Genomic DNA, 8,068 nt, shown 5'->3' on the forward strand with positions numbered 1-8,068 from the left:
TTAATGCACCACTCGGTGTGCTGCACCTCGAGCGTCGTCTGTGGATGCTGTGAACATCCGACATACACGTTTCTGATGACTACACGATAGTTCAGTGCAAAATACTTAATGGCTTAGAAGCAAGGCGCCGAAAACGTTTTGAAACGTCACGGAACATAAGTGATGTTCTAAAGAGATGAAATTGTGATTTCATGCTTGTGCCCTTGTTAGGAGGTACGAGACCTCCGACAAGATTCTTTGTCCACAAAGTAAAGGAGAAAAGCTCAATCGTTGAGCGTTTGCTCAGATTGTCTAAGTACGACAATCGCTTGAATCAAGTGGGAGTTAATCTTCCAGATGAGATAGTGATGGTTCTCCAAAGTCACTGCCACCAAGCTGTGAGAGCTTCGTGATGAACTATAACATATCAAGGATAGATACTATGATCTTTGAGTGATTCGCGATGTTTGACACTGCGAAAGTAGAAATCAAGAAGGAGCATCAATAGTTGATGGTTAGTAAAACCACTAAGTTTCGAGAAAGGCAAGGGCTAGAAGGGACACTTCGTGAAACGGCAAAACAGTTGCTGCACTAATGAAGAGACCCAAGATTAAACCCAAACCTGAGACTAAGTGCTTCTGTAATGAGGGGAACAGTCACTGAGGCGGAGCAACTCTAGATACTTGGTAGATAAGAAGGCTGGCAAAAGTCGAGAGAAGTATATTTGATATACATGATGTTGATGTGTACTTTACTAGAACTCCTAGTAGCATGAGGGTATTGGATACCGGTTCGGTTGCTAAGTGATTAGTAACACGAAATGAAAGCTACGTCATAAATGGAGACTAGCTAAAAGCGAGGTGACGATACGTGTTGGAAGTGTTTCCAAGGTTGATATGATCAAACGTCGCACGCTCCCTCTAACATCGGGATTGGTGTTAAACCTAAATAATTGTTATTTGGTGCTTGTGTTAAGCATGAACATGATTGGATCGTGTTTATTGCAATACGATTATTCATTTAAAGAGAATAATGGTTACTCTATTTGCTTGAATAATCACCTTCAATGGTTTATTGAATCTCGATCGTAGTGTTACACATGTTCATGATATTGGTGCCAAAAGATACGAGGTAATGATGATAGTACCACTTACTTGTGGCACTGCCGCTTGAGTCATGTTGGTTTAAATTGCATGAAGAAGCTCCATGCTGATGGATCTTTATACTCACTTGATTTTGAATCACTAGTGACATGCAAATCATACTACATGAGCAAGGCCTTGTTTTTCATTGAGATGAAACAAGATAGTAACTTATTGGAAGTGATACATTTTGATGTATGCAGTCCAATGGGTGCTGAGGCACGCAGTGGATATCATTATGTTCTTGCTTCAATGACGATTTGAGTAGATAAAAGAGTATTTACTTAATGAATCACAAGTCTGAAATATTGAAAAGTTCAATTCTGTTTCAGAGTGAAGTTCGTCATAACAAGAGGATAAACTGTCTACGATGTGATCATAGAAATGAATATCTGAGTTACGAGTTTTGGTACACAGTTAAGACAATATGGAAATTGTTTCACAGTTCATGCCACCTAGAACATCATAGTGTGATGATGTGTCTGAACGTCATAGCCACCCACTATTTGGTATGGTGCATGCTATGATGTCTCTTATCGATTTACCACTATCGTTTATGGGTTATGCATTAGAGACAACCGCATTCACTTTAAATAGGGCACCGCGTATTTCCGTTGAGATGACACAGTATAGACTCAGGTTTAGAGAAATCTGAACTGTCGTTTCTTGAAAGTTTGGGGCTTCGACACTTATATGAAAAGGTTTCAGTCTGATAAGCTCGAACCCAAAGCGGATGAATGCATCTTCATAGGATATCCAAAACAGTTGGGTACAACTCCTATCTCAGATCCGAAAGCAAAGTGTTTGTTTGTAGAAACGGATCCTTTCTCGAGGAAAGGTTTATCTCGAAAGAATTGAGTGGGAGGGTGGTAAAACTTGATGAGGTTATTGAACCATCACTTCAACCAGTGTGTAGCAGGGCGCAGGAAGTTGTTCCTGTGGTGCCTACACCAATTGAAGTGGAAGCTGATGATGGTGATCATCGAGCATCGGATCAAGTTACTACAAGCCTCGTAGGTTGACAAGGTCGCGTACTACTGCAGATTGGTACGGTAACCCTGTCTTGGAGGTCATGTTGTTGAGCAACAATGAACCTACGAGTTATGAAGAAAGCAATGGTGGGCCCAGATTCTGACAAATGGCTGGAAGCCATGAAATCCGAGAGAGGATCCATGTATGAAACCAAAGTGTAGACTTTGGAAGAACTACTTGATGGTCATAGGACTATTGAGTAAAGATGGATCTTTAAAAGGAAGACAGACGATGATAGTAATAAGTCGCTATTAAGAAAAGCTCGACTTGTCGCAAAGATATTTCCGACAAGATCAAACAGTTGACTATGATGAGATTTTCTCACTCGTAGCGATGCTAAAAATCTGTTAGAATTATGTTAGTAGTTGCTGCATTATTTATGAAATATTGCACGTAGGATGTCAAAACATTGTTTCCTCGACGGTTTCCTTGAGCAAACATTGTATGTGATACAACCAGAGGCTTTTGTCGATCCTAAGGATACTAACAAGTATGCAAGCTCCAGTGATCCTTCAATGGACTGGTGCAAGCATCTCGGAGTTGGAATATATACTTTGATGAGATGATCAAAGATTTTGGGTCTATACAAGGTTTATGAGAAACTTGTATTTCCAAAGAAGTGAGTGGGAGCACTATAGAATTTCTGATAAGTGTATGTGGTAGACATATTGTTGATCAGAAGTAATGTAGAATTTCTGTGAAGCATAGAAGGTTGTTTGAAAGGGTTTTTCAAAGGAATACCTGGATTGAGCTACTTGAACATTGAGCATCAAAGATCTATGGAGATAGATCGAAAGCGCTTAATGAAAGTTTCAATAAGATGCATGCCTTGACAAGTTTTTGAAGGAGTTCAAAATAGATCAGCAAAGAAGGAGTTCTTGGTTGCGTTGTAAGGTGTAAATTTGAGTAAGACTCAAAACCCGACCACGGCAGAATAAAAAGAATAGACGAAGGTCGTCTTCTATGCCTTAGCCGTAGAATCTAAAGTATGCCATGCTGTGTACCGCACCTGATGTGTGCCTTGACTCAAAGTCTATTGAGAGGTACAGAGAGTGATCCATGATTGAATCACTAGCAGTGGTCAAAATTTATCCTTAGTAACTAATGGACTAAGGAATTTTTCTCGATTATGGAGGTGGTTAAAGAGTTCGTCGTAAAGGGTTACGTCGATGCAAGCTTTGACACTAATCCAAATAACTATGAGTAGCGAAACGGATTCATATAGTAGAGTAGATATTTGGAGCATTTCCGAATAGCACGTAGTAGCAGCATCTATAAGATGACATAAAGATTTGTAAAGAACGCACGGATCTGAAAGTTTCAGAACCGTTGACTAAAACCTCTCTCACGAGCAAGACGAGACCAGACCCCAGATGGGTGTTGGATTCATTGAAATCACATGGTGATGTGAACTAGATTATTGACTCTAGTGCAAGTGGGAGACTGTTGGAAATATGCCATAGAGGCAATAATAAATTAGTTATTATTATATTTCTTAATTCATGATAATCGTTTATTGTCCATGCTTTAATTGTATTGATAGGAAACACAGTGCATGTGTGGATACATACACAAAACACTGTCCCTAGTAAGCCTCTAGTTGACTAGCTCGTTGATCAAAGATGGTCAAGGTTTCCTGACCATAGGCAAGTGTTGTCACTTGATAATGGGATCACATCATTAGAAGAATCATGTGATGGACTAAACCCAAACTAAATAGAGGTAGCATGTTGATCGTGTCATTTTGTTGCTACTGTTTTCTGCGTGTCAAGTATTTGTTCCTATGACCATGAGATCATATAACTCACTAACACCGGAGGAATGCTTTGTGTGTATCAAACCTCGCAACGTAACTGGGTGACTATAAAGATGCTCTACAGGTATCTCCGAAGGTGTTCGTTGAGTTAGTATGGATCAAGACTGGGATTTGTCACTCCGTGTGACGGAGAGGTATCTCGGGGCCCACTCGGTAATACAACATCACACACAAGCCTTGCAAGCAATGTGACTTAGTGTAAGTTGCGGGATCTTGTATTACGGAACGAGTAAAGAGACTTGCCGGTAAACGAGATTGAAGTAGGTATGCGGATACTGACGATCGAATCTCGGGCAAGTAACATACCGAAGGACAAAGGGAATGACATACGGGATTATATGAATCCTTGGCACTGAGGTTCAAACGATAAGATCTTCGTAGAATGTGTAGGATCCAATATGGGCATCTAGGTCCCGCTATTGGATATTGACCGCGGAGTCTCTCGGGTCATGTCTACATAGTTCTCGAACCCGCAGGGTCTGCACACTTAAGGTTCGACGTTGTTTTATGCGTATTTGAGTTATATGGTTGGTTACCGAATGTTGTTCGGAGTCCCGGATGAGATCACGGACGTCATGAGGGTTTCCGGAATGGTACGGAAATGAAGATTGATATATAGGATGACCTCATTTGATTACTGGAAGGTTTTCGGAGTTACCGGGAATGTACCGGGAATGACGAATGGGTTCCGGGAGTTCACCGGGGGGGGGGGGGGGGGCAACCCACCCCGGGGAAGTCCATAGGCATTGGGCTGGCGCACCAGCCCTTAGTGGGCTGGTGGGACAACCCTAGAGAGCCCTATGCGCCATAGGAAGAAAAATCAAAGAGAAAAGAAAAAAAAGAGGAGGTGGGAAAAGGGGGAAGGACTCCTCCTTCCAAACCTAGTTGGACTCGGTTTGGAAGGGGAGGGTTCCCCCTTAGGTTCGGTCGACCCCTTGGGAGTCCTTGGACCCCAAGGCAAGGCTCCCCCCTCCTCCTATATATAGTGGGGTTTTAGGGCTGATTTGACATAACTTTTCCACGGCAGCCCAACCACATATCTCCACGGTTTTACCTCTAGACCGCGTTTCTGCGGAGCTCGGGCGGAGCCCTGCTGAGATTAGATCACCACCAACCTCCGGAGCACTGTCACGCTGCCGGAGAACTCATCTACCTCTCCGTCTCTCTTGCTGGATGAAGAAGGCCGAGATCATCGTCGAGCTGTACGTGTGCTGAACGCGGAGGTGCCGTCCGTTCGGCACTAGATCGTGGGACTGATCGCGGGATAGTTCGCGGGGCGGATCGAGGGACGTGAGGACGTTCCACTACATCAACCGCGTTCACTAACGCTTCTGCTGTACGGTCTACAAGGGTACGTAGATCACTCATCCCCTCTCGTAGATGGACATCACCATGATAGGTCTTCGTGCGTGTAGGAAATTTTTTGTTTCCCATGCGACGTTCCCCAACACAAAAGAGGTGGTATTTTGTTTTCTTGTGCTAATGTTATCACGAGTTTCTGTTTAAGTTTTGTGTTGTGAAGTTTTCAAGTTTTGGGTGATGCTCTCATGGACAAAGAGATAAGGAGTGGAAATAGCTCAATCTTGGGTATCCCAAGCCAAATTCAAGGACACCAAAAAGCCTAAGCTTGGGGATGCCCCGGGAAGGCATCCCCTCTTTCGTCTTCAATCCATCGGTAACATTACTTGGAGCTATATTTTTATTCACCACATGATATGTGTTTTTCTTGGAGTGTCTTGTATCGTAGGAGTCTTTTCTTTTTGTTGTGTCACAATCTTCCTTGCTGCACACCTTTTTGAGAGAGAGAGAGACATGCACTCATCGTGATTTTGCTAGAATGCTCATAGTGCTTCACTTATATCTTTTGAGCTAGAGAATTTTTCTCTATGTGCTTCACTTATATCTTTTAGAGCACGACGGTGCGTGACTTGGTAGTTGGCTTATGCTATGAAAGTAGTCCCAAAGGTGATAGGTACCCAAAGAGGATACAAAAACCTCCATCTTCTTGTGCATTGAGTAGAAAGAGAAGTTTTGATTCCTCTCAATTAGTTTTGAGACGTGCATTTGGTAATATTAAGAGTTATGTTAGTAAGGTGTTGTGAATCTAGAAATACTTGTGTTGAAGTTAGTGATCCCCGTAGCATGCACGTATGGTGAACCGCTATGTTAGGAAGTCGTTGCATAATTGATCTATTGATTGTCATCCTTTGTGTTGAGGTCGGGATCGCGCCATGGTTAACACCTACCAACCCTTTCCCTAGGAGTATGCGTTTGGCACTTTGTTTTGATTACTAATAAAAACTTTCGCAACAAGTATGTGATTTATTCATGACTAATGTGAGTCCATGGTATAGATGCACTTTCACCTTCCACCTTTGCTAGCCTCTCTAGTGTCGCGCAATTCTCGCCGGTACACAAACCCACAATATGCCTTCCTCAAAACAGCCACCATACCTACCTACTATGGCATTTTCATACCCATTCTGAGATATATTGCCATGCAACTCCCACCGTTCCGTCTCATGACTTGTGCCGTCACTCTCATATTGCCATTGCATGATTGTAAGATAGCTAGCGAGATGTTTCAACGACATACGCCAAGCTAGATCGTTGCACATCCCGGTACACTATCGGAGGCATTTCCTATAGAGTCATCATCGTTCTGAGCTTTGAGCTGTGAGTAAATAAATGTGTGATGAACATCATTAGAGCATTGTCCCATGTGAGGAAAAAAAAGAAAAATAGAGAGGCCAAAGAGCACAAAAATATAAAAACAGAGAAAAGAAAAAAAGAGGCCTAAGAGCCCAAATAAAAAAAAGAAGAGAGAAAAAGTGAGAAGAGACAATACTACTATCTTTTTTAAAACTTGTGCTTCATAATAGCACCATGTTCTTCATGATTGAGATCCTCTCGTTTCATCACCACCATATGCTAGTGGGAATTTTCATTATATAACTTGGCTTGTATATTCCAATGATGGGCTTCCTCAAAATTGCCCTAGGTCTTCTTGAGCAAGCAATTGGATGCACACCCACTAGTTCTCCTTTTGAGCTTTCACATACTTATAGCTCTAGTGCATCCCTTGTATGGAAATCCCTACTCTTTCACATTGATATCTATTAATGGGCATCTCCATAGCCTTTTGATACGCCGAGTCAATGTGACCATCTTCTCCTTTTTGTCTCACAACCACCATCACGCTCTATTCCACCTATAGTGCTATATCCATGGCTCACGCTCATGTATTGCGTGATAGTTATAAAAAGTTTGAGAAAGTAAGAGTGCGAAAACAATTACTTGGCCAATACCGGGGTTGTGCATGATTTACATTAGTTGTGTGAGGATGATGGAGCATAGCCAGACTATATGATTTTGTAGGGATAACTTTCTTTGGCCTTGTTATTTTGAAAGTTCATGATTACCTTGCTAGTTTGCTTGAAGTATTATTGTTTTCATGTCAATAGAAAACTATTGTTTTGAATCTTACGGATCTGAACATTCATGTCACGTGAAAGAAGTTGCAAAGGACAACTATGCTAGGTAGCATTCCACATCAAATTTTATTCTTTATCACTTCCCTACTCGAGGAAGAGCAGGAGTTAAGATTGGGGATGCTTGACACGTCTCCAACGTATCTATAATTTTTGACGGTTTCACGCTATTATCTTGTCAAACTTTGGATGTTTTTATGCCTTTTATATATTTTTTGGGACTAACTTATTAACTCAGTGCCAAGTGCCAGTTCCTGTTTTTTCCATGTTTTTGACCCTTTTCAGAGGAGGATTTTGAATGGAGTCCAAACGGAATAAAACTTCCGAAAAGATTTTTTCCAGAACGGAAGAAGATCGGAGACTTGAGAACCAAGGAAGGGGGTCCTCAGGGACCCCACAAGCCCTCATGGCGCGACCAGGGGGAGCCCGCGCCTATATATTCCCTAAAAATCCATAAAAAATCAGGAGATCATCGAAAGTACTTTTCCGCCGCCGCAAGCTTCTGTCTCCGCAAGATGCCATCTGGGGCATGTTCTGGTGCCCTGCCGGAGGGGGGATTCGGACACGGAGGGCTTCTTCATCAACACCATGACCTCTCCGATGATGCG

The sequence above is a fragment of the Hordeum vulgare genome, chromosome 5H, assembly GCF_904849725.1.
Source record: "Hordeum vulgare subsp. vulgare chromosome 5H, MorexV3_pseudomolecules_assembly, whole genome shotgun sequence".
Taxonomy (NCBI): Eukaryota; Viridiplantae; Streptophyta; class Magnoliopsida; order Poales; family Poaceae; genus Hordeum; species Hordeum vulgare.